General features: G+C 48.8%; 1 long non-coding RNA gene across 4 annotated transcripts; it reads left to right on the top strand.

Moving 5' to 3' along the window:
• Nucleotides 1-17,568: 17,568 nt before the first annotated feature.
• On the top strand, nucleotides 17,569-26,884 carry LOC147344410 (uncharacterized). 4 transcript variants are annotated; one of them, XR_015155331.1, is made up of 6 exons: nucleotides 17,569-18,702; nucleotides 20,632-20,728; nucleotides 21,723-21,784; nucleotides 22,536-22,603; nucleotides 25,759-25,840; nucleotides 26,481-26,884. It is a non-coding gene; the product is annotated as an uncharacterized LOC147344410 (long non-coding RNA). The 4 variants fall into 4 exon arrangements; XR_015155333.1 differs by lacking the exon at nucleotides 20,632-20,728; XR_015155330.1 differs by lacking the exon at nucleotides 22,536-22,603.
• Nucleotides 26,885-27,231: the final 347 nt, after the last annotated feature.

Raw genomic sequence — 27,231 nt, 5'->3', positions numbered from 1 at the left:
CCTCAGGGCTGGTGGGCGTCATTCAATCCATGGAGGTCCTGAATAAAACAAAAAGGCTGAGGAAGGGTGAATTCCTTCTGCTTGAGCTGAGATGTCCATCTTCCCTTGTCTCAGACACCAGTTTCCTTGGTTCTTGGGCCTTCAAACTCATCTCTGGACTTACACCATGAACTCCCCCTCCTAACTGCCCACCCCCAATCTCCATTCGCAGACTTTTGGGTTCAGACTGAATTACACCAGCAGCTTCCAGGTTTTCCAGCTTGTGGATGGCAGGCTGTAGGACTTCCTGGCCTCCATAACCATGTGAGATGATTCCTATAGTAAATATCCTTTAATGTCTATCCATATATATCCTATTGGTTCTGTTTCTCTGGAGAACGCTAATACAATGGCAGTAGAGGTGCCACTTGGCATCTGAGCCTAAGCAATAAAAAATGACCCAGTTTCCTTCCATCTGGAGTCATCTGTCTCTCTCTCTTTCTCTCTCCCCATGTGTCTTGGGGATCCTGAGCCAACCTAGAAAAAGTGTGGCTACTCTGAAGCTGCCATCCTGGAGAGACCACACATGGAGGCTAAACAAAGACAGAGGTGGTTGGGGGGCTGCAGCTGTTTCTGTTCCAGGTTCAAGTCCATTAAGCTATAATATCAGACATCTGGATGAGTTTTCTGACGATTCCAGCCCCCAGCCTTTGAGTTGTCCCAGATAATACCAAGTACAATAGCGATCAGTTGTTCTTACTGAACCCCATGCAAGACACAGACTTATGAGCAGAATAAATGATGTTGTCTTACGCAACAAGCTCTGGGCTGGCTTGTGAAGCAGCAGTATATTTAGGGTCTGGCTTTGTGGACTGTGTCTGGCTCAAGTACGGCAATGAGTTGAAGGGCTGTGACTCTTCTGTGCTCATTCAAGGGAAACCTTTGCTCACCTGATCTAGAACTTCTCTGTTTATACAAATCAAGTAAGTTGCAGAGTGCCCATCTCTTTCGCCACCTCTATGATGACCATGATCTTTATCTAACACCAAAGAGCTGTGCTTGTGGGATCAGGAACACCTGGTTCTGTTGCTTATTACAGAAATCATGCCAACCTTGTCTCTGGTGATTAAATGCCATCACTTGGCCCTTGGTTCTCTAGGATTTCATCTTCTCTGTTGAACTGAGGAAATTGAGATGGATGCCACTATCATTTCTGGTCTATAGAGAATATCCCCTCTGGAGACCTTTAAGGATGTCAAGCAATCCCCACCAAAGTATTTCTCAAAGCCTTGATAAAGGGAGTGTCCTCCAGATCCTCCCAGGGCTCACAGTCGTTCTCCCAGGGGTGAGTGAGAAAGTCTTACACAGTAGATCTGCTCTGGTATTCCAACCTCCCAAGTCTTTGGACATTATCCTCTACAGTATCCCAAGGAAGTTTTGGCATCTCAACCTCATCCAACATATACATATTTGGGTCTAGGATTCAGTCAACCAAGCAAGTTGATAAAAAAACCTGAAGCCTTGTGCCTACGACACTTTTCAGTGTCAGAGTCTAAATTTAAATACACAGTAGAAAACTTCTCAAGTTGATGTATTAGTGTAAAATATTACATTATTACATCATCTGGGACACCTTGTGGAAACAAATATAAACCTTTTATTAGAAATTATTTCATAATTCAGGGTCCATGGGATCACTGAAGATAGACTCAGAATCCAAAATCACAAAGAATATGAAGAATCATATGGGGAAGAGACAGCATACATAATTCATATTTTAAGAACCTGAGAAAATTTGAACATACTAAAGAAAGAAAAAAGATCAAAAGAAGCATTAAGGATAGAACAGAATATAATAATAAGAGGAAAAGAAGATTTGGATAAAACTGCATTTAATAATATAGAAGTGAAAAGCCATTGAAATAAAGATACTCAGTGGATAGGTTAAATAGTACATTAGACTCAAAGAGAAAATTAGTGATGAAATTATCACAAATGCAATACAAAATAATAAGCAGAAGGAAAGACAGGTTAGAAGACATGGAAGAGAAAATGAGAAAGTCCAATAAGCATCTAATAGGCCTCCCAGGATGTATAATATGGGGAGAGTAAGAGAGAAGTAGTAGTTGTAGAGATAATGGCTGAGCATTTTCTAGAATTGATGAAAGCTAAGAATCTTCACACTGAAAATGTAGAAACAAGTAAATCTACACTTATTTATAATGAGTAAAATTGTAGAAAACCAAAACAAAGAGAAGCCTTTAAAGTAAAAAGACTTAATTACCTACAAAAACCCAAAACCAACCAAACAAAAAACAACCATTGGGCAGACAGCAGATTTAGAAACAATAGAAACCAGAAGACAATGGAACTGTATAATAAAGACACCGCTCTAAATAACCGTCAATCAAAAATTATATAGCCAACAAAGAGTGAGCGCAAAAAAGAGACATGTTCAGACAGAGAAGTTAGCACTCTAACACTCATGGGTCCTTTTTGGAAGGATTATTACAGAATGTACAGTTTTCCCATGATACTACGGGGTCCTGAGATACATCTGTGGGGTACTAGTTCCAGAATCCCCCACGGACACCAAAATCCGCAAATACTCATGTCTTGTATGTACAGTGATATTGTACAAGGAATCCAGTTAGATCTCTGTGGATTATATTGAGTAGTTTAAGCCCAGAAGGAAAAGGTAGGCTATAGGAAGTAATTGTAAGACAATAATTTGATAATTACACACGTCAGTCTAAATAAGCCCTGACTGTATCCAAACCAGTGATTAAATAGAACTTGTTTGAGGGGTTCAGAAACAGGTGGAACTAAAGTACTAGATCACAACAACCTGAAGAAACCGGAGGTTGCTGGGACTGGAAGCAAAGTGTTCTAAGGTCTTTGTGTCATTCAGGTGGAGGCTACTGATGTGGCTTAACTCGAAACATTGTTAAGAATTCATATTAAGGGGCTTCCCTAGCAGTCCGGTGGTTAAGAATCCACTGTGCAACGCAGGGGATGTGGGTTCGATCCCTGATCAGGGAAGTAAGATCAGGCAGCAACTAAGCCCGTGTGCCGGAAGAAAGATCCCATGTACTGCAATTAAGACCCGAAGCAGTCAAATCAAACAATCATCAATCAATCAAAGAATTCATACTAAAATGTGATATAAGCTAGCTACAATAGTAAAATAACACATATGCCTTTAAAATCAGTAGAAAATGAATATTTTTAAAAAATGATTAATCCAATAGAAAGCAGGGAGGGTGAAAAAAGAAGGAAAGGAGAAAAAAGAAGCAAAGAAAAAGCAGAGTAAATAGAAAACACAAAATAGGGTGACAGGAGGAAATCTGAGTATTTTAGTCGCCAAAGCGTAGGTAAAGGGATTGCACTTGACATCTTGAAGAAATTCTCTAACTGGATTAAAAAATAAAACAATCACAACTTGAACCCAGCTTTGTGAAGCTACCAGTGGTGCATCTAAAGCAAAAGGACATTTGAAAGGTCGAAAGAGATGGGAAAAGATCCGTCCAACAACTACTAACCCAGAGAAAGACAGTGTGGCAATGTCACCATCAGACCATCTTTAAAAAATTTATTTTGGCTGTGCTGGGTTTTCACTGCAGCGCCTGGACTTTCTCTAGTGGCAGCAAGCAGAGGCTGCTCTCTAGTTGCGGTGCACAGCCTTCTGACTGCGGTGGTTTCTCTTGTTACGGAATAGGGGTCTAGAGCACCTGGGCTTCAGTAGTTGTGGCACGTGGGCTTAGCTGCCCTGTGGCATGTGGAATCTTTCCAGACCAGGGATTGAACCTGTGTCTCCTGCATTGGCAGGTGGATTCTTCACCACGCAAGTCCATCATCAGACAAAATTAGTGAAAAACAGAGCTTTATACCTCATGCAAAGGGAACAATTCATCAGGAAGGTACAGTTGGATGAGTATCCTCAACCAACATTATTTCAAGAATATACAGAAGGTAGACAGAATTAGGAGAAGAAATGGAAACATTTACAGTCTTGGAGAGAGATTCTAACACAACTTTCTGGAAAGTGAAAGCTCTGGTGGACAGAACATCAGAACATCATTATCAGTCTTGATTGGATGAATACATAGAGAACCCTAACCCTGTATTTATCATTTAAACATGTATTTTCAAGCCAACGTGAGACATTTACAGAAATTGATCACTTACTAACCCAGAGCAAGTCTCAACAAATACCAAAGAACTCCCATCATACAGACCACATTAGCAAGCCACAATCAAGAAAATTACAAATCAATAGTGAAAAGCGAGTCAAACAAGGAGAAAGATTATTCTCAGGATTTCCAACCACACTCACAACATCGTGACATCAGGCATGGGAGCTGGGCTGATCGTTACTGCTGTGGGTTGATACCCTCTGTTATTATGAGGCAAACCATCCCTCCCCGGGCTGGTGTGTGGGTCCAAGGAGAGACTGCATTGTCAGCATAACTGAGCAGGCGCACTAGTTGGTGTGTTAGTTTTTGAGGTTGACCCTGCAGCAGCAGCAGCTGAGTCAAGGGACAGACTGGAGGTGACACCTCAGAAGTCTTATCTTTGGCTTTCTCCCTGGTTGCCCACTGACTCCGGATTCAGGGCTGAATGAAAAGTCTATCTTCAGGCTGGAAGCAGCCGTTAGCCTGAGTGCTATGTGGGTAGCTCTGTTTTGACCTTTGTCTGTCTGTGAACTAGACCCTACCAGTCCTTGTGAAGGGGGGTGGGGAATTGCTGAAGGAGCATCTTAGTCCGTATGTTGGCTTTCGGGTGGCTTTGGGTCTGGTTCAAAGTTGGGACCCCAGATGAAGGAGAAGAACAAGGCAGTGTGTCAGATGGAGGATGGTCTATGAGTCAGGCAGCTGGTCTCGGCTCTTTTACTAAGCAGCTCCATAATCTCAAGCAAGTTACCACTGCCTTGAACCCCAGTATGTCTCTTTTTGAAGTACTCAATCAACGAGGGGGAAGTTTGGAATCTGGAAGTTTTATCCGGGACTCCTTGATGCAAGTGAGTCCAACCAGGACTCAGACTGGCGCAAACTGGCTCAGAAGCCCATTTCAAACTGGGTCAAAGTAAAAGGGACTTGATTGACTGATGAAACTGAAAAGTTCAAGAGGGGGATTCTGGCTTCATGTGTGGCTGGATCCAGAACTTCAAACAAGATCATCATACTCTGCCTTTCTCTGCATTGCTTAGCACTGCTTTCCTCTGAACCAGCTTCAACCTCAGGCACTGCTCTCTGTTCTTAGAGGAGATGGCCAGCTGCAGATCCAGGCTTCTATCCAATCAGCTTCAGAGCCCCTGTGGGAAGATCATACCTCTTTTTCAACAGTTTCAACACAAATCTCAAGATTGAATCTCATTGGTCTGACTTAGGTCACATGCCCATCCCAGAACCAATCACTAGCCAGACCAGTGGACACCCTGGTGGACCAGGGCTTGGTCATGGGCTGACTGCTCAAGCTGATAAGGAGTGACTTCCCAAGACTTCCAGGATTTCAGCAAAGCAGCATCCTCCCCTCCCCTGCCCCCTACCCCCACCGAGGTAGGCGATGGGGCTACCCTCCTCCCTTTCCACACCGTGGTTACTGGGCAGTTGGGCTGGGATGCTGACGTGGATTTGGATCTTAAATCACTCACACTCTGGGGAAGGCAGAGAAGTACACAGCGAACCGTAAGATCAGCCAGGCCGTTTCAAAGGCTATAATTGCAGCCCTCTTGATGTGCTGCCAGAGTTCAAATGAGGCAGGAATTAACTGTGCTGGGGGGCCCAGGAAGGCTTCTCAGAGGAGGTGACATCGATCTGTCCCGCATCTCTCCCTTTTCTTTACTTTCTGCTTGTGGGCAGCCCAGACAGGCGGTGACTCAGGGCTGACCCTGGCACAGGATCCGAGCCTCCCACCACCTGAGGGAATCGGTGGCAGCGTTGCAAATCTGATTATTGGGAGCTGAGTGGCTTCTAAGCACTCCTTGAGGACCCTGGCTTCGCGCATCTGAATATGGAAATTTAATAACCATACTTGATATAACCCTCATCTCTGTCTGTACCATTCCAGAGAGAAAATTAGTCTTGGTGTTTGCAATTTTATAGACGTTAGGGAACTGGTGCAAAAAAAATACTAGTTCCTGAGTTCATGGGCCTGAAGTGACAGAAGAGGCTGGTTGGGTTGCTGATAGAATCACAGAATGTGAGAGATGGAAGCCTGAGAGGTGATTCAGGCCAGGGGTGCTTCATGTGGAGGCTGTGAAGTCTTCTAATGTGGAGACAAAATTGTGCCTCCGCGCGTGCGCGTGCGCGTGCGCGGTCCCTAGGGAAAGCGTTCATAGCTCTCATCAGATTTGCAAAAGGATCTGTGACCACCAAAAACTAAGAGCTTTCAGCTGGGCCCCCAGTCCTTATGTGACAATGGAGAAGAACGGAGCCCTGGGGCAAAAATATTTCCCAGAGCCCCGCAGGTCAGGGTCCGAGTTGATGTTGAGGCTTAGATGTCCAGATACTGGCCTGGGGGTGGGGGTTGTAGTTGCTTAGTCACTAAGTCGTGTCCGACTCTTTGTGACCTCATGGACAGCAGTCCACCAGGCTTCTCTGTCCATGGGAGCCTCCAGGCAAGAATACTGGAGTGGGTTGCCATTTCCTTCTCCAGGGGATTTTCCCGACCCAGGGATGGAACCTGCATCTCCTGCATTGGCAGGTGGATTCTTACCACTGAGCCACCAGGGAAGCCCAGGGGTGGGGGATCTTTCGTCAAAGCAGGGGTTCCCAAGCTGACTGGGCATCAGAACCTTTGGGAGTCTTGTCAAGTGCCCTGGGCTGGTTCCAGACCCCCAAGTAGAGGACAGCTGAGCCCCAGGAAGCTGCATGCTCAGCAGGTTCCCATGTGGGTCTCCTGCAGGTTGCCTAGACCTGGCACAGCGATGAAAGTCTGGTCCACAGTTTGGGAAGAACAAACCTCAGATGGGTGGAGGATCAAGGGGACACCTTTGATGGGGGTTGGGTAGGTGGGTGGGTCTGGGGTTTCCAAGACCACCCTCAAGTTTGGAGATTGACTAGAAGGACTCATGCATGTGTGTGTGTTAAGTCACTTCAGTTGTGTCCAACTCTTTGCAGCCCTATGGACTTGAGATTCTGTCCATGGAATTCTCCAGGCAAGAATACTGGAGTGGGTTGCCATTCCCTCCTCTAGGGTATCTTCCTGACCCAGGGATCGAACCCGTGTCCCTTGCATCTCCTACATTGGCAGGCAGGTTATTTACCTCTAGCCCCACCTGGGAAGCCCAGAAGAACTCATAGGATGTGGCATGTAGTCGTACTCGTGGCTGAGATCTATCACAGCAGAAACATACAAAGTAGAGCAGCAGAAGGAAAGGATGAAACTGTGTGGGATGAAGTCCAGAGGAAGCCAGGTACCAAGGTCCAAGAGTCTCTCCCAGCCGAGAGACTGGGACACGCTAGAGTCCTCCAGCCTCAGATCTCGAGCGCTGTCCATTAGGGGCACTTGTCTGAGCCTGGGAGTCCAGGGTTTTTATTGGAGGTCAGTTGCATGGGCACCCTGTGCCTAGAACACACCCAAATCCCAAAGCTTCAGAAGAAAAGCAGGTGTTCAGCATATACCACAGTTTGTACAAACACTGTGGTCATTCCCTAACTATAAGCTGCTGAGCTCCTCTTCTCAAGGAGCCATGAAAACTGCCAAGGCCTCTGTAAAGGTAGCAGTCTCCTGCACCGTGGGGACACCAGCTGGCTTGACCTTGATGATGCACTGTGTCATTGGTGTTCTGGGGGAAGCACCAAAGGGTGACCAGGTGCATCAGCACACCTGCGTCCCCAGCGACAGATGGTCGTAGCAGCTGTATACCGGGCAGTGTTCCTGTGACCGCACCGACCTGGAGACTCTGCTTTTCTGTGTCACCAGCGCCCACCTAAAGTCCCTGGGGAGGCCTCTGTTAGACCAATTGAGGACTCGGATCTGGCATGTTCTGCTTCCGTAGTGGGGGGTGATCTCTGTGTCTGGTCAAGGCTCACAGATCGGTGTATCCACTTGCTCAGGCTGCCGTAACAGGTCCTACAGGCTGCGTGGCTTAGACAGTAGAAAGTCCCTCAATTCTGGAGGCTGGAAGTCAGATCAAAGTGTCTGCAGGGATGGATTCTTCTGAGGCCTCTCTCCTTGGCTTGTAAACAGCTGTCTTCCCTGGGTGTCTGTGTCTTACTCTCCTCTTCTTGTAAGGACACCAGTCAGATTGGATTGGGACCCACCCCCATGACATGAATCCCCTCTTTAAGGACCTTATCTCCAAATATGGGGCTTCCCAGGTGATGCTAGTGGTAAAGAACCTGCCTGCCAATGCAGGAGACATAAAAGTTCAGGTTCAGTCCCTGGGTCAGGAAGATTTCCTGAAGGAGGGCATGGCAACCCACTCCAGTATTCTTGTCTGGAGAATCCAATGGACAGGTGAGCCTGGGAGGCTACAATCCATGAGGTCACAAAGAATCTGACATGACTGAAGCAACTTAGCATGCATGCATGCATCTTTAAATACAGTCATCTTCTGAGGTACTCAAGGGGTAGGATTTCACGACATGAATTCTGGGTGAACACAATTCAGCACACAACTGTAGAGTTTTCCCCAAATGTAGGCAGGAGGCTTGGAAGCTGGGTATTTCTTCTTGAAGGACAATGCTGTTTGTCCTTCAAGTGTTTCAACGTCTGGGGGCTTTGGTGGTCAAGAGCCTTTCCCCTTGGTTAATGTAAATGACTTTCCTCTCACTGGAGTTTTGCTGTAACCAGCCCTGGGTTACAGAAGAAGAAAATGCAGACTAGTTTCTGAACAATGAAGACAAATCCCTCGTCAAATCTCCACAGCTGGCCAGGAGAGTCCGAGCCTGCAGTTCTGTTCTCTGGAGCTGCTCGGGTCCCAGCCACGGGGGAACTGTGGAAGAAGTCAGTGCCCCTCTGGCCACCATGCTCAATGGCTGGCCCCCCTGTTGCAGGTGCCCTGGGCTCTGACCTGCAGGTAAATGAGACAAGGGTCAGCATTCCCAGCCTCCACACAGTGCCATTTCTTACTTGGTTTCTTGAAGAAAGCACCCTGGTTATGTACATAAAAGACCCTGGGGGTGAGTTAACAGCCCCAGAGGCATTTTAAGAGCAGTGTGTGGGCTGCCTCATGGTCTGAACCCAGGCCAGGGACTTCTGAGAGCCTGTGGCTAAAGAGAGAGAGAGATACCATCAGGGAGGACACAGGTCTCCCCCTGATCCTCCCAGACTTCATTCTGCTGTGTCAGAGGTCCCACACAGCCTGCTGTGACCAAGAGACCCTCACCTCCTGGGTAAGTAAGACAGGACACCTTGGTGAAGCCTTGCAAAGAGGCGACAGCTTCAGCTGCAGTGGGAGATAGGGGATCGTGAGGTCCCAGGGGAGGCCTGCCTGGCTTCATGTTCTCGAAGTTACATAGTGGTGATAGCTGGAGTATCTACCCTTCTCCACTCTGACAGCTAGGTATCTCCCCTTTACCCTTTAGCTGGGGCCCCTAGTCAGCTCAGCTGGGCTCTGCTGACATCGCTCTTCCAGAGTGCAACACTGCTGTAGGGGAGGAAAAAAAGTTTTCCTCTACCCTCTTAGGTTCAGTACCCGGGGCCTGCAAACTAAACTGACAACTGCCAATTGAACAAAAGAGAATTCATACAAATATGATTCAAGGTTAATATCTTTTGTGTGAAGAATCAAAGTCTGAGAGGAGCAGGGTGAGACCTGTGTCCACCCTGGTGACATCCCTCTCTCTTTTTAGGCACAGGCTCTTCATAGAAAAGAAATGAAGACCCAAGAAACAGTTAGACCTGATGACTTACATCCCATTTATATAAATTGTGTAGAAGATGAACTGTAGAAAGATAAATTTTATTGAAATGAAGGGAAGTTACGGGTTATTTTGGTAAGGTTTGTTTGTGCAGATGTATCTCAGCAATGAGTGTCTCCAGTGATAGACTTGATCTCCTGGTACAGGAACGGGGAGGGGAACCACCTTCACAAAAGGAAACTTCTGTGCTGCTTTTAGGCAGATGGCGGAGGGCAGAAGCTTCTTTGTTTTTGCTGTTCAATTGCCTTCAGCTCAAAGTTCTCTTAGCGCAAAGTGGCAAATTTGAGGTGGCATTTTCTGATCCCTTTCACTCCCCACCCTTCTCCCACCTCAGGTTCATGTATGTGTCCACACTTACTTTAAATGATGTAATCACGCTCCCACTGAACCTCCTAGAAGCTGGGATCCCATGAGTTGCATGAGATAAGGTGACAGAGCAGGGAGGGGGTAGGAGGGCCTCCCGGGCACAAAGCCTGGCAGCTGGCTCTGCTGGTCACTGGCTAAGAAGCTTCACTTTACTTAACTACTGCCTTGGGCTTCCCTGGTGACTCAGAGGATAGAGAGTCTGCCTGCAAGGCAGGAGACCTGGGTTCAATTTCTGGGTGGGAAAATCCCCTGGAGGATTGCATGGCAACCCAACTCCAGTATTCTTGCCTGGAGAATCCCATGGACAAAGGAGCCTGGAGGGCTACAGTTCATGGAATCATAAAGAATCCTACACGACTGAGCGATTAACTCTTTTCAACCACTGCCTTATCCACAGTGCGGGGGTAGCCCCGCGTGCAGGCAGCCCCCTCCCTGCCCCACCTCCACACAGCTGGCGCGAGGACAGAGTGTGGGTGAAGGCATTCTGTAAACCATGGAGTGTTGTGGGGGCACAGTGGCCCCTCAGCCTTTCCTCCTAGTTGCTGACCTCTCTGGGGAATTCTGATTCTGTCCCTGGGACAGCCGGGAAGCCAAAGGCTTGATCCACTCCAGCCTGCGCCGCTGGACCCACTGTCTGAAGGGCGCCCCCTGGTGTCCATCACCGCAGCGCCTCGGGCCCTGTTTGGGAATGTCCTTGTGAACGTTCTTTACTGAGGTTATAACCTCCTCTTTCCCAGGCGGAATTCCAAACTGAAATGTGAAGTGGGGCTGCATCTGTTGAACAAGCCTCTCACCTTCCCTGCCTACTGAGATAGTATATACACAGGAAAATGAAGTCGCTCAGTCATGTCGACACTTTGTGACCCCATGGAATGTAGCCTACCAGGCTGCTGGAAAGTCCATGGGATTTTCCAGGCAAGAGTACTGCACTGGGTTGCCATTTCCTTCGCCAGGGTATCTTCCCAACCCAGGGATTGAACCTGGGTCTCCCGCATGGCAGGCAGATGCTTTACCCTCTGAGCCACCAGGGTGGGTGGATGAATAACACCCACTGCTTGTTCTGAAGTCTGAAGTTTGTGTCCTGCTGTATTTTCATTGCCTACGCCAGGGTCATGAAGATATTCTAATTACTTTCTAGGAGATTTTGTTTTACTTTCCATGTACTTTCCAAGTACTTGTATATACTTTCTATACTTAAAAAAAAAAAAAAAAAAAAACAACCCTACAATTTGCTTAAAGATTAGACATTGATTACTGAGGAGTGAAATTCAGTTTGGAGAAAAAATAGGTAATAACACCTAAGCTTTGTTTCCTTTGCCAGGAAATAAGGCTAAGAATTTTCCCAGGGTTGTTGTGACATTAAAAAAACATTTGTTTATTTATCTGGCTGCATCAGGTCTTAGGTGTGGCATGTTTTCTCTCTGGTTGTGCACAGGCTCCAGAGCGTGTGAGCTCAGTAGTTGAAGTGCTTGGGTTTAGTTGCAGCAGACATGTGGGATCTTAGTTCCCCAACCCAGATCCACCTTGTGTCCCTTCAATTGGAAGGCATATTCTACACCACCAGGGAAGTCCCCTGTCCGTTACATGAGACAATGTGTGTCGAGTGTTCACACAGGAAGTGTGGGCACACAGGAAGTAAAACTCAATGTTTTTGTTGTTCGGTCACTCAGTCGTGTCTGACTCTTTGCAACCCCATGGACTGCAGTATGCCAGGCTCCCCTGTCCTTCACTATCTCCTGGAGCTTGTTCCAACTCATGTCCATCGAGTCAGTGAAGCCAGCCAACCATTTCCTCCTCTGTCGCTCCCTTCTTCTCCTGCCTTCAAGCTTACCCAGCATCAGGGTCTTTTCCAATGGGTTGGCTTCTCGTATCAGGTGGCCAAGTATTGGAGCTTCAGCTTCAGCATCAATCCTTCCAATAAATATTCAGATTAATTTCCTTTAGAATTGACTGGTTTGATCTCCTTGCACTCCAAGGGACTCTCAAGAGTTGTCTCCACCACAATTCAAAAGCATCAATTTTTTGGTGTTCAGCCTTCTTTATGATATAACTCTCACATCCGTATGTGACTTCTGGAAAAACCATAGCTTTGACTATATGGACCTTTGTCAGCAAAGTGATGTCTCTGCTTTTTAATGTGCTGTCCAGATTTGTCAACATAGGCTCTTATTATTGTTCTGGGCCCACCCATTTGTTTTTATGACTCTCCAGTAGTCTACTGAACTTGACTGTGATGGTCATGGAAGTAATTTCTGATTTTCCACTCCTAAAATCCACGCTGCATAAATAAGCTTGTAAACAGAGGTGCTTATGAGTATTTCTGCCAGACAGATTTTTGATTTCTTGTGCCTCCATCAAATGTCCCCACTAAATGCGAAAAAGGAAAAGACTATGAAGATTTTCCTAGGGTCCCTCTCTGTCCCTTTGGAAAGGGTAGGCGAGGAGCGGTCTGCTGAGAAGCTGCTAGAGAAAGAAGACAAATCTGTACCATTTGCCCTCAGAAGAGGGGGAGCAGTTAGGATGCAGGTGTGGAATAAGAGCCATTTGCTACAAACGGTGAGAAAAATAGCTTGTGAGAGCCTTTGTTCCTTCAGAGGCGTAATTGCCTTTGATGGGCTGTTAATAGGAGTCATTATGTGGTTATTAAGAAGGGAATGTGATGAGCCCAGCTCTGAATAGCTAAATTCAGGGGGCTCCTGGTTTAATCTTGTTTTTCCTCTGCACACAAGGAGTCCTGCTACTTACCTGGAATCCCCTCGAATCAGGGAATTTGAACTTTGAGTCCAGTAGGTTGGGACAATTCCTGAGGGTACCAATTACTTCCTGGGGCACCTAATGGTGGGGAGGAGGGGGGCAGCGTAGGGCAGGGGAAAGAAAAGGAAAAGGAAAGGAAGAGATGAGAAGGGAGTGAGGAAGGGTGATCAAGAGATGGAGTGGAACTTCCCTGGTGGCCCAGTGGCTCCAGGCAGGGGACCTGGGTTTGATCCCTGATCAGGGAGCCCATATGCCACAACTAAAGACCTGGCCCAGCCAAATAAAATAAATGTTTTTAAAAAGACAGAGATGGAGTGATGGAGAGATGGGAGGAGAGAAGGCAAGGGACAGAAAAAGTGAAACACAGATAAGCTGGAACAGAGTGATAGCAGAAAGAGAAGTGCGCAGGAGGTAGGTGGGGGGAGAAAAGCAAAAGGAAAAGAACATTAGCCGTAGGGTAAATTCTAGAGCCTGAATTCCGGCTCATGACCTGGGAATGACCTCCAAAGGCTGATCCTCCGGCCCACCCAGCCCTGCTGATTTCATTTCTATATTTAACAAGATCCCTGGTGATGACTCTGCAGGTTCAAGTTCGAGAAGCATTGATTTGAGCTCAGCATGGGGCTTGGAGTGGCTCATGTCAGGGCCTGGGGGACTCGCCAAGGAGGACCAAGCTGGGCTTGATCTTGCTGAGAAGCTAGGTTAGATGGAGAAAAGTGCCCAGGAGAGAAATGAAGCAGAAGGGGGTTTGGCGAGGGCTGGGGGTGATGGTGGTGGTGGGACTCTGGGGCAGGTGGTCAGGGGTGTCGCCAAGTAACACTTGCAGGAAGACCTAAAGGGAGCCTGGGGGATCTGGAGAAGCCATGCGGCTCTTGCGGGTCAGACACTGTTCTGAGTTCTTCGCTGTGTTAGTTCATTTACCCTCGCACCCCCTGAAAGGGAGGCTCACACACACCCCCACACCCTGGGGTGTTCAATGGCAGCCACACCGAATTCAGAGCCAGGAGGGGCTTGAGCAGTTCTGGCCTGTTATCCACGAGCGTGAGTCTCTGCGATCCTCTGGTTCTCTCTGTAATACTTCCCAGTCTTTACCTGCGTCGTCAGGGCCTCAGCCTGATGCCCAGTCCTGGAAACTCTGGCTTTCTTCTTGAAGCCAGAGACCTTTACACTTCACCTAAGAAGGTGGCCGGGGTTGGTCCAGGGCCCGGTGGCAGGACAGCTAAAGCCTTTTGCACAGCCTCCCCCATCCCCCACCCCCACTTTCATGAGCCCTGGCCAGGAGGGTGACCCGCTGGAAAGTCTGGCTTTCTTCTTGAAGCCAGAGACCCTTACACTCACCTAAGAAGGTGGCTGGGGTTGGTCCAGGGCCTGGTGGCAGGACAGCTAAAGCTTCTTGCACGGCCTCCCCCCACCCCCATCCCCACTTTCATGAGGCCTGGCCAGGAGGGTGACCCGCTCAGGGTTCCTTGGAGACCAGTCAGCATGGGTGAGATAGGCTGACCCCTGGTCCCACAGCCAGAGCCTACACCGTCCAGAGATGAGTCCACAGCGATCACAGTGGTCCTCTGCCTGGCGATTTGTGAGTCAGGTCACAGGAGTGACCGAGTAAGAGGCAAATTGCTGGGGACTCAGGACTGGAGGTCCTAGTTCCAACCAATGCCACTGATAAGCTGTGTGACCCTAGGCAAATTTGTTTAACTCTCTGGGCTTCAGTTTGCTTATGTGTAAAATGGAGAGAATAAAAATGGTGCCTACCCGTAGGGTCGTTTGGAGCATAAATGGCATCAGGTGTCAATAATAAAATCAGTAGGAATGCATTTAACCTGTATCATCTTGTTTTTATTACTTCTCTGACTTCTGTCACTTCTCTGACTTCTGTCTGTTCTCTGACTTCTATCTTTGGCTCAGCAATTTGGTTCTGGGACTGTTTCCTGCCTGTGGAGGAGTCAGGGTTGCATGAAGAATACTTCACCTGAGTTTGAGGAGTTTGCAGCCACTTTCAGGGCCAGGAGGAAGTCACTGGTCTCCTCTGCAAAGTTACAAAGTTTCCAAATGCCCGCCTGGCCAGACTTTTCCCGGCTGCTCCTGGAGATGTTTGGAAGTGAACGGCAGGTGTTGTGATTGTTTTGTGAAGCACCTTGTGCAGCCCAGAACAGAATCTTTACTTCCTCCACGCCTTCCAGTCCAGGGCCACGCCAGTGTGTGCAGACAATGGTTGGCAGGGACGACCACAGACTCAGTCCCACGCAGCTTTAGATACATTCAAAAGGTCGTCTTGACCTTGGACCTGGGGATGCTTCAGAGCCTCTGCCACCTGTTGGGGGCTTCTCAGGCATCCATGGTTCCACTGACACAGGCAAAGTCTAGATTCCTCCGTGTGGTGCCCTTGGCCTTCTAGGACCTGGACTGCCTGGCCTTCAGACCTCCCTGTACTGGCTTTGGAGGCCCTCCCTTCCCCCAGCTCATTGCCGCAGCCCCCAGGACCACAGTGTGCTGTGTTTCCAGGTGTTTGGGAGAGGTGGTCTCCCTGCCTAGCAAGCCAGCTCCACCCCTCGCCCTCCTGAGTCTACCATGGGGCCCACGACTCTCAGGCAGGTCTTTCTGTCCTGTCTTTGTCCTAGTGGACACCTGCCAGCAACTTACCACCCTCCGAGAGGCTGCTTTAGGCTCTGGGTGTTCAGCATCTTTAGTTTCCGGAATATACAAGACACAGTGAGTGAAGAAAGCTTCCTCCTTCTCAAAATCCAAAGGGCTCCCTCCAGTTGTTTCCTAGAATTAAAAAAAAAAAAAAGTATTTATCTGGCTGTATCACATCTTAGCTGTAGCATATGGGATCTTCATTACATGAATTCTGATCTTTTGTTGCAGTGCACCGACTCTAGTTTTGCTGCTCCGGCTCAGTAGCTCTGAGGCATGTGGGATTTTAGTTCCCAACCAGGGATCGAACCCAGGTCCTCTGCATTGCAAGTCAGATTCTCAACCACTGGACCACCAGGGAAGCTCCTATTTTCTAGAATTAAGTCTTTCCCATTGCAGTTTCTGCTCCTGCTTTCCACCAAAATGTCTAAGGAGTTCTGACTTTTTCCGGTGACTGGGGAGGAGAGAGGAAATGAAGTCGTGTTTGTCTTGTATGACGGGCATGAAGCCATGCTTTCTCAGACCAACCTTATCTAAATGAGAAAATCTGGCTGAAATGCCATTTTCCTCTTTCTGCTCCTCTCCTCTCCCCATTCTGCCAGGGCTGCTCCACCTCACACCGAGGTAACCAGAATTTCTGGGGGGGCGGGGGAGCGGTGGGACCAGGTCTAGGTATTTTTTTTAATTTGTTCCAGATGATTCTAATGGCAGCAGGGCTGAGAACCACTGCTTCAGGGTAAATATTGTCATTAGGACTAGAAATCTCAGAGGCCAGAGACGTGGATGGGGCACGGTAATAGCTACAGTGCTGTCACTGGGACATGTCATGTCTCTCTTTCCTTTTTCTTATTGTCCTTCACAGTGGCTCCTATTTCAAGCCCTAACCTCAGAGGCACATAATGGCTGCAGCAGCTCCAGGTTTCACATCCCCTCAGCTTCAGGTCCTGAGGAGAGAATGTCCCGCTCATGGCCTACTGCATCTCGTTGGTGCTTGCTTTTTCTCTCTCTGGTTAGCATGTCCCTGGTTGTTTTCATTCTACAAAGGAGCTTTCTCCAGCAGATAGACTGGTGTAATTTTGGTTTGGGGTGTGTGTGTGTATCGTTAGAATGGGGGGACCTGTGAAGGAGTGGGGAGCACGGAGTGAAGCTGAGGCAGGAGGCAGCTGGGCACTCCGGGGTAAAATGATTGGATATTCATTCCTTATGGACTGAAGCTCCAAGACAAGGATAGCAGGACAATTAAGGAAGGAGATCGGAGAAGGCGACGGCACCCACTCCAGTACTCTTGCCTGGAAAGTCCCATGGACGGAGGAGCCTAGTGAGCTACAGTCCATGGGGTCGCTAAGAGTCGGATATGACTGAGAGACTTCCCTTTCACTTTTCACTTTCATGCATTGGAGAAGGCAATGGCACCCCACTCCAGTACTCTTGCCTGGAAAATCCCATGGACGGAGGAGCCTGGTAGGCTGCAGTCCGTGGGGTGGCTAAGAGTCCGACACGACTGAGCGACTTCACTTTCACTTTTCACTTTCATGCATTGGAGAAGGAAATGGCAACCCACTCCAGTGTTCTTGCCTGGAGAATCCCAGGGACGGGGGAGCCTGGTGGGCTGCCGTCTATGGGGTCGCACAGAGTCGGACACGACTGAAGCGACTTAGCAGCAGCAGCAAGGAAGGAGACTGGGCCCTACCCAGACCACATATTTCTGTTCTCCAACTCAGAAGACCTTCCTGATCACGCATGTGCAGAAAAGGCTCCTTGGAGGCCCAAGGGGAGTTATGGCAAGAGATGTTCCTTACCTAGACGCCTTTTAGGTAAAATCCACCTTGGCTAAGAGGTGCGTGTGCACACATGGGAGAATCCTGAGATATACACAATATGGACTGTGAACCAGGAAAGCCAAAATGATTGCCCAAAGGAAACCCAGACGAAATGGCCCATAAATATGATTCAAACTGCCAGGAGGGCGCGACTCAGGGGCTTTCCCTCTGAGTCTGCCGCGTGCCTATGCACATGCTCGGTACTCTTTTCCTCTTAACACTTGCTTCACTACTTTCCATCTTTGTGGAAATTCTCTTCTGCAAAGCAAAGGGCCAGGGCCCTTGTCACCGACCACTGGTCTAGTGGCTAGGATCTGGTTCTTTCACTGCCGCGAGCCAGCCTCAGTCTCTGGCTGGGAACCCAAGCCCTGCTCCCAGCCGTTGTGGGCTGAGGTCACTGGAGATCAAGGTTACTGGCTGGGAGAGGGGTCAGGAACAGTTAATGAGAGGGCTAGAGGAGTGAGTGTTCCCAGCTGAGGAGCCAGCAAGATTTATATTAGGAAATATACAGTTAGTCTTCAGCCTGTTCCTGGCACCTCCTAAAACCCTTGGAATTTCTTAAGTGGTAAGAGGATAAAGGTGTCTTTTGTTATTTATAACAAGCCCCTTTCAACTGCAGCTGAGTTTATGTTAATGAGGGGCCTATAGGAAAGCCCCTAAGGATGGAGGTGGGGGTTGCCAGGGGAGCCAATCGGAGGGTTGGAATTTTGAGTCTCTCCCACAGCCCACACCTGTTTCTCCTGGGGAGGGAAGAGGGGGATGGAGGTTGAAATAGTCACCAATGGCCAATGACTTAATCAATCATGCCCATGTATATAAAACTCCTAAATAATAGGGTTCTGAGAGCTTTGGGGTTGGTGAACAAGAACACAGCAGGTTTGGGACTTCCCTAGTCCAGTGGTTAAGATTCCGCACTTCCAAAGCAGGGGCTGCAGGTTCAATCCCTGGTCGGGGAAGTAAGATCCCACAGGCTGCATTTCGTGACCAAAATAAAAAAATAAAAAGAACACAGCTTGTGTCAGAGGGTTTCACACCCCAAACTCCCCTGAGATAGAAGCTGCTGTACCCAGGACCCTTCTGGAACTCACCCTGTGAATGTCTTTATCTGGCTGTTCATTTGTATCCTTTGTAATTAACCAATAGTTGAGTAAGTAAACGCTTTTCCTGAGTTCTGTGAACTACTGAAGCACATGTGCGCTGCGACGCTTCAGTCGTGTCCGACTCTGCGACCTCATGGACTGTGGTCCATCAGACTCCCTGTCCACGGGGTTCTCCAGGTAAGAATACTGGTGTGGGTTGCCATGCCCTCCTCCAGGCCACGGGGACCTACATTTACAACTGGTCTGTTAGAAGCACGGGTGGTAACCTGGACTTGAAGTGGTGTCTGAAGTGGGGGCGTCCTGTGGGACTGAGCCCTTCGCCTGTGGGGTCTGAAGCTACCTCCAGGTAGACAGTATCAGGATTGAGTTCAAGTGTAGGACACCCAGCTGGTGTCACAGGCTCGCTTGGTGCAGGAGACCACCCCTGCCACTGTCAGAAGTGTCCCAACTGTCCTTTAAGTAGAAAAGTCAAAGTGGACAGAACATGGGGGTGTTTCTGTACAGGAGGTAATAACTTAAAAAGGTTTTAAAAGTGAAACATTAAATAGTGCCCTGAGAGGCTTCCACTGTAAAAACGGCAAAACTGTCTCCCATTCCCCATCTCGCTGCTCTGTGATAACATTTTCTTTGTTCTTCTAGAAATGTCTTCTGGTTCCTACTTCCACGTTCCAGTGTTTACGCTGTTCTTTCATGATTTTTCCATTTTAGACACTAATGACTTCCTACGCTGGAAGATGGAGATTTACATTCTTACATCTTCCTTGCCACTGTAGGCTTAATACTGCACCCCTCCCCCAGATGTCCCTGCCCTAACCACCGCACCCCCCCCCCGCACCCCTCCCCCCACTGCAACCTGTGAATGTTACCTTATATGGCAAAGGAGACTCTGCAGATGTGATTAAAGTTAAGAACCTTGAAATGAGATTATTGTGGATTATCTGGGTGGGCTCACTTCAATCACGAGTCCTTAAAAGTGAAAGGCAGTAGGTCAGAGAGGTGACAGGGAAGGTAAGGCAGGAGAGAGTGGAAGCCCTGTTGTTGGCTTTGAAGGTGGAGGAAGGGGGCCACGAGTCAAGGAATGTGGGGACTGCGGAAGGTGACCTGCTCTCCAGCGAGTCCTGGCCATGGCAGGGGGCTGAATTCTGCCAACAGCTTGGGTGGGCAAGGCGATAGATTCTCCCTGGAGCCCCGGAAGGCATGTTGCTTTGCACACACTGTGACTTAGCTGAGCGAGACCCACATCTGACCTAAGACCTAGAAAGTGAAAGCGTTAGTCGCTCAGTCGTGTCTGCCTCTTTGGGACCACCAGGCTCCTCTGTCCACGGGATTCTCCAGGCAAGAATACGGGAGGGGGTTACCATTTCCTCCTCCAGGGGATCTTCCTGACCCAGGGATCGAACCTGGGTCTCCTGCCTTGCAGGTGCATTCTTTACTGTCTGAGCCACCAGGGAAGCCCAAGGACCCAGAGTGTTAAGATAATTAATATCTGGGGAATTCCCTGGTTCAGACTCTGTACTTTCACTGCCGAGGGTGTGATCAATCCTTGGTCAGGGAACTAAGATCTCACAAACCTCATGGTGTGGCAAAAAATAAGTAAATAAATTTATGTTGCTTCAGGCCACCAAGTTTGTTCAGCAAATAGCAAGAGAAAAATATGCCTCCCACTCTGACACACATACTTCCTCATCACTTTTCCATCTGATATATTAATAACTATAATTCAAATTTCAGTGTTTGTGTAAGATGAAACGTTGTTCCCAGCTGATCTATGTAGAGGACCAGAATTATGTTTGTCGTTTTTGTTTTCTTGGAGTTAATAATTGCTTTTTTTTTTGGTTAAATTTCTTGTACATTTGTGAATTCAGCCCTAAATATTTGATAACACTCTGTCAGGTGCTTCGTTGCAAAAAACAAATCACACTCTAGCCAGAAGTTGTTACAGGACGTTCACATGCAGGGACAGAGCTCAGACCACAGGGCTGGAGGTCAGGGAGAGGTCAGTCTCCCACCTCTGCTGTCCCTGAAGGTTAGATGCCTTCCCCTCTACCTGCTCTTGTAAAGCGGGTGTCTGTTACTGATACCTGCTTCTTACACTACTTTCCCCAGAAATGAAATGTCACGTGGATCCACCGGTCGCCAGGGCTGAGGTCACATGTCTACACCCGAGCTTCGAAGGAGGCTGGAAAGCTCCAAGCTCATCTGGGTTAGTTGCTCTGGATCTGCGGCATCCTGGAATCTCCTCACTACCTCTCTGGGTTTCTTCCTTGCCTCTCTTCTGTGCTGGACCCTCTGCTTCCTCACTGTAGTGGATCTTCGATAGCTGGATCCTCTGATTGAATGAGTGGGCTTGTCAATGGCAGGCTCCACTTCTTTAGTGTTTTTCACTTCAGTGGTTTTCAATTTTTGTTGCACATTAGAGTCACCAGGGAGCTTTTACAATGAAGCTGTCTGACCCCTCCCTAACTAATTAAATCATGGGAGGGTGGGGCTCTGGGACTCGTGTCTTTTTAAGGCTCCCCAGGTACTTCTCGGAGAAGGCAATGACATCCCACTCCAGTACTCTTGCCTGGAAAATCCCATGGACGGAGGAGCCTGGTGGGCTACAGTTCATGGGGTCGTGAAGAGTCAGACACGACTGAGCCACTTCACTTTCACTTTTCACTTTCATGCATTGGAGAAGGAAATGGCAACCCACTCCAGTGTTCTTGCCTGGAGAATCCCAGGGATGGGGGAGCCTGGTGGGCTGCCGTCTATGGGGTCGCACAGAGTTGGACACGACTGATGTGACTTAGCAGCAGCAGCAGCAGCAGCAGCAGCCAGATACTTCTAATTGTAGGTTCTGGAGGACCCTGCTGTAGGGTGATTTAGTTCAGCTGTCTTGAGAAACAGTCATAGCTGACATGTAAGTAGATTCCGTCAACTTGCAATCATTCACATCAAACCCTGAATACAGTGCTCTCCTCTACAACAGAGATGGTGGGAGATAATAGAGAGGAGGTGCAGGAAATCGTGTTTTCTCTGACAGAAGTTAATTCTAAATTAAGTACCCCTGAAAGAGAAGCAGGGAAAACATTTTTACCTGTCATGCCTCCTTCGAGGACACAAAACAACCGCGTCTGCACCTGGAGCTCTTTTTCTCTTGAGTTGGTCAGACTCACTCATGAAGAATTTTCCATTCTTTTTTTTTTTCTTGCCAGTCTCCTGAGATCTGAGTTGGGGAAGAAGACGGTGAGGGAGAGGGGGTCTCGATATCTGACAGGTAAACTTGGATTTAATTTCCTGTTTTGGGTCTTCCCTCTGCAGAGGCCCTTGGTGTCCCTCAGGGTCGAGGGCCTGTTTTTCTTTTTCTAGAGCATCTGCTGTCAGTCTTCCCCCAGGGCAGAAGGGGCGTTTGTCGACTGTGAGGAGAGGGAGAGGTGATCAGGGTCTGCCTGCTCCTAAGGTAGTTGTTCAGCTAACCATCATCTTGTCAACCCCACCTCCACCCCCACTGCTGGGGCACTGTGCCTGCCTGGGTGGGGTTCTTTTGTGGAAACCAGGCTGAGCCCCGGGGCTCTACGTGGCTCTCTGGGTTCTGCTCTCTCAGAGCTTATCCATTTGCTTCCCATCTTCCAAAATCTTGTTCCTGCTGTTTCTCATGCTTTCTCATTCTTCTTTTTTCCTGTGTGCTTATTCCTTTAAAGTCGCCCTTTACTTCAGTCTTAACAAGGTGCGGGGAGGAATTACGGGTGAATGTGTCCCATTTATCATCTTCCGTCAGAGGTCTTCACCACTGCCATAATGGGAATTTATTGTATGGCTTTGTGAGGACAGGTGAGTTATTTTAACTTTACGGGATGGCTAGTTTAACGATTGCAACGTTAACTGTTCAAATGTAAGTTATTTTCCATGAGGCACAGATTTCACTGTGAACAATAGGTGTTCTGGAACTTTCTGGGGTGATGGGCTGCATGAGAGGAAAGGCTCTGTGTTGAACATCGATGGGACAAACGTTCTTTTATTTTTTTCAGAGACGAGCTGGTTCCCGTTTTGCACAGCAATGTGGTGATGTGTATCACAGACACTGCCGAGCGCCGAGGTTGGGAATTTATGCTGGGTTTCTGACTTTGTGTGGGTTTCCATTCACAATTGCTGCTGGAATGTTCTACAGATTTTCTTTCCCAAGAGCTAGACTTGTGTGTTTGATTTTGTTTGGATAGTAACATTTCTGCCTTTGTTGCCAAATGCCAGGATTTGTAAAGTTGAACTCTGAGCTGTGAACCGAAATACAGGAAGTCAGCGTTTCTAGGTGTTGGATTTCCAGGGAGAGGTCTTGAAATAGGGATCCATGAGGTTCTGTTTTTGACCAGGTAGTTCAGGCAGGAGTTGGAGGTGAGCTGAGGGCTTAAGGGTCCCTGGGAGAGGCTGTGGTTTGTCTGCTGGTTGGGGAGGGACCGGGCTACTTGAGTCAGACCCCAGACAGCAGGTGGGGAAGGAGACGTCTGGAAATCTGGACTCTGGGCTGCAGGCAGATTGCCAGCTCCACTGAACTTCTGACGAACTGTTTCAATGTTTTATCCTCCCCAAGGTGGAGGCGGCTCTGGGGAGAAGAAAGAGTCCATATTACAAGGAAGGAACCCAGACCTTGTTGGTTAAGACAGGCCCCCGCTTCCCGCTAACTCTCAACAGGAGTTGGCAAACTTCTCTTGTGCAGGGCCAGAGAGCAAACATTTTAGCCTTTGTGGGCTGGTCGGTCTCCGTTGCATAATTCTTTTCGTTTTTTTTGCGTGTGTGTGTCTCTTCAAAAATGTCAAACCATTCTTAGCTTGCTGGCTTACAGAGGCCGAAGGCAGGCTTTGGCCCACCGGCTGTAGTTTGTGGAGCCCTGAATCACATCACTCTGTTTACTTCTCTCATAAAATCTCCCTCAATTTGAACTATTTTGTTTATCTTCTCTTTACTATGAACTTCACGAGGGCTAAGGAGGTGGCTACTTTATTCTCTGCTCTGACTTGAAGGCCTAGGGCTGTGCCTGGCACGGAAGGGGTGCTCTAGTATTGGTTGAATGATTGAATGCATTGTGAGTTCTAATTTCATCTCTGGTAATTCATCTGTAAAACAAGGGACGAGACCTTGGGGGTCCCCGAGGGAGCTTCCAGAGTTCAAGCTCTGAGATTCTAATTCACCGAGCAGTGTGGGATTTGGGTTCACATTATAGCTGTATGTGGATACTCCAGCTGTCTCCGCCTGCTCCTGTGTGCAGGGCAGAGGTAAAGCAGATAGGTCCTAGGAGCTGAGGGTGACTCTTGCCTCTCACCTGCATCCTTCTGCAGACATCGGGTCCGTCCGGCCTGTGCTCGAAGCAGGATTTTCCTCTGAAAATGATTGTCTTCCTATTAATCCTCTGTTGACAGTTTGCTGCTCCAGCCCTTGTCTAACAGACTTGATAGTCCAATTATGTAACAACTGATACAAGCACAGATGCGAACCAGTCCGGGCAGGTGTTGGATGCAAACAGTGGGAGTTGCCATGGCAACGTGTCCCACTCTTCTCTCTGCCTCCTCGCTCAGCCTAGCCCCCATGATTCTCCACCTGAGCATGAGCATTCCACACTGCCCTTCTTTGTTCAGGCTTTTTCTTGCACCTGGAGTGAACTGCCCTGAGTTCCATTTCCTTTGCTTGGCAAACTCCTACACATCCTTTATGACCCATCTCAGCTATCTGCTCCTCGGTCCTCAGGCACACTTACTTGCTCCCTTTCCTTCATGCCTGTAGCACTTCAATGGCATTATTGTTCTGGACTTGGGTTTGTCTCCCCTCTGGATTCAGTTCTCAATGTCTGGCTCCTAAAAGCCTCAGAAAATATTCACAGAATGAAAAGGGATTGAAATCAGAAGAATGAAACTTGTATGATGGATTTTAGACCATGAATCGTCTACTTTTGGGCAGTTGGCTTCATCACTGTTGCAAGTGGGCATTTTCGTGAGGCTTTTACACAGTGAATAAATTGGGCAGCTGGGTCTTTAAGAATTGGCACTGGTTCTAATGCGGGTTAGATCCCTGAGCCAAGAAGATCCCCTGAAAAAGGAAATGGCAACCCATTCCAGTATTCTTGCCTGCGAAGTCCCATTGACAGAGAAGCCTAGTGGGCTATCGTCCATGGGGTCACAAAGAGTTGGACACAACTTTGTGACTAAACAACAACAGCCTATCCTAGTGGTGTCCCAGGACATCACTGGTGTCCCAGGGTGGGCCATCTGCGGGGGTGGTGGGGGGAGCTGAGAGGCTGAGGGGTGGGCACAGCCTCTTACCAGGAGTCCTCTCACGTCTCTGGGCCCTGGTTCCCTCGCTTATTTTCCTAAGGGATCACTAGGTTCCCTCCGAGGTCCCTTCCAGAGGTAAAGTGTCAGGGGTACCATGTAAGAAGTATTGGGTTATCAGATCGGATCCTTTATCAAATACGACCCATTCGCTAAATGCCTCCTCCTCTGGGAAGTCCCCCAGGTGTCAGATCCTCTACCGCAACATCACAAGCTCTAGTCCTAGAACCAGGCTGTCTGTACGAGCCTTTGCTGAGTGCCAGCACCTGACGCCTTCTACTGCTCAGCCGTCCCACACTCTGTGCCCATTTCACAGGGAGGCTCAGAGAGGCCGAGGGAACGGTGGAGGGTATGCTCTGGGGCCCCCCGCTGTGGTCACCAACAGACAGTTCCTGCCTCTCTTCTAGGGATGTCCGTTGGTGCTGGCCCACATGCACAGCCAGTCTGAAGGGTCAGGGAGTTGACACCCGGAGCGGGGGAAGGGGGTTGCTAGATAAATTCCCAGCTTCCGAGCCCTAGTGGGATGCCTCCAGGCTGCTCTGCCTGGTTTTTGGGGGGCTCCCCCGCAGGGGTCCAGGCTCATTAAGGCACCTTTGGTTGGCTTTCATCGCGTTCCTGCCACACCTACCCATTTCCAGGAGCCAGTTCTTCCTGAGATCCTGTCCCAGATCATCTATAAACTGCACCCAAATCCTCGCCTCATGTCGGCTTTTGAGGACCTGCTAAGTGGTAAAGCCAAGATTTGACTATATCTGGCTGACTCTGCATTCCCTTCCCCATAGGGGTGGTGTTTGCTCTGCAGAAATTGTGGGGTTGAGGCCAGAAGCCCAGCCAGGGTCCAGATGCTGTTTGTTTAAGGCCCTGATGCCTGGTTTTAGTGAGGCCTGGACAACCTTTCAGTGGATGCTTGCTGATTGAATGTGCTTTCTTCCAGGAAGCAGGAAGCTGGAGCTTGAGGAGAATGATGTCCCTGCCTTGGGGCTGGTTGTTGACCGAAGCCAGGACAGAAGGAGCAGGTAGTGGAGAGGAGGATGTGGGGGGTGTCACCCCCTTCCTCGCCTCTGGTTGCTCAAGCTCTGTTTCTCTTTCCCTGGCTCGCCCCAGCCCCACCTGGCCTCTTGGCCACTGCCCTTGGGTTCCATGAATTTGGCAGGGAGACGGGGATCTTCTGAAGGTGTGACCAGCCTAACCAGAGAACTGCTTAGCAGGCATAGCGTGGATGTGGGTGGTGTGAATGGTGCGTAGGCTCTGGTCCCTGCCGTGGAGGCTCGAAACTGGCTTGGCAAACCAGGCCAGCCTCCAGAGAACAGTTGTGTTTATGGCTGTTCAAGAAAGGATGCTGGAGTTGCCCAAGGACAATTTCTGGAGAAGGTTTGGGGATCACTTAGGTCCTGGTAGGGAACAGAGGGAACCCATCCCCGAGGATAGAGAGCTCTGGGACTGCTCACAAAGGAGAGGGCAGGGAAGAAGAAAGTCCCCCTAGGAGGGGACACTCATGCTTGCTGGCTAGAAGGGGCAAGAAAGGAAGGGATGGCAGCATAGAGCCAGAGCAGACCGCCCCAGCTAGAGCTGTTGGCCAGAGGCAGTGACTTCGGCCCTGCTAATCTGTGGCTGAGGACTTGTTTCTCCCATCACACTCTTCTCTCCCTGCCCCAGCCCCTTGCTGGGATCTCCCATTCGATGAGACCAACCAGAAATGGAGATGCTGGACTAGGTGGAGAGGCTGAAGAAAGTAACCAAGCAGTGGGGCTTCTGTGGATGCAGCCTGCATTTCCCCCTGAGCAACGGCTGGTACGAAGCCCAGCAGCCCATTTTCACGATCCTGCTGCCTCTGTTTAATCAGAAAATGTCCCTGTCCTGGACATCTTGGTGTGTGGCTTTATTTCCAACTGGATGCCTCCTTTTCTCTAAACGTGAAGCGCCTGAACAGCCCCACATTTGGGGTAACTGTCCCTTGCTCTTTGCTTGTATTTCCCTGACCTTGAAAGAGCCATTTTCCAGGACTGTCACTAATGGATCTTCACGCAATGAAAATAAAATATCCCAGCGCTCGAGAAAAGAAAGGAGACGCTGTCTTGAGTGACTCCTTGCGTTCCCCGATGTCATCTTGTGAGATGGCCAAAGTGCTGATTCCCCGCTGCGCTCCCACCCTGCCTCGGCCGTGTTGGCCTAGTTCCTCTGATGCTGGAAATGACACCGTGTTCTCTGTGAAAATTCCACCTTCTCCGTTGAGTAATGTGATGGCCAACAGCTGACCCACCGGGAAGGCCGACCGGACCCCAAACACCAAGAGCTGAAGGCTTACCGGCCTCTTAAACACCTACCAAGAGGGAAGGATCCTGCCAGTAGCTGATTTTGGAATGTTCTGTGAGTTTTCTGAGAACTGAAAGATGACTTACACTGGGAA

This window comes from Bos grunniens, chromosome 26 (genome assembly GCF_055505025.1).
Source record: "Bos grunniens cultivar Pamir isolate PY7600 chromosome 26, Bosgru_T2T1.0, whole genome shotgun sequence".
Taxonomy (NCBI): domain Eukaryota; kingdom Metazoa; phylum Chordata; class Mammalia; order Artiodactyla; family Bovidae; genus Bos; species Bos grunniens.
The sequence above is the reverse complement of the archived record's forward strand: the minus strand, read 5'-3'. Positions and strand labels throughout refer to the sequence as shown.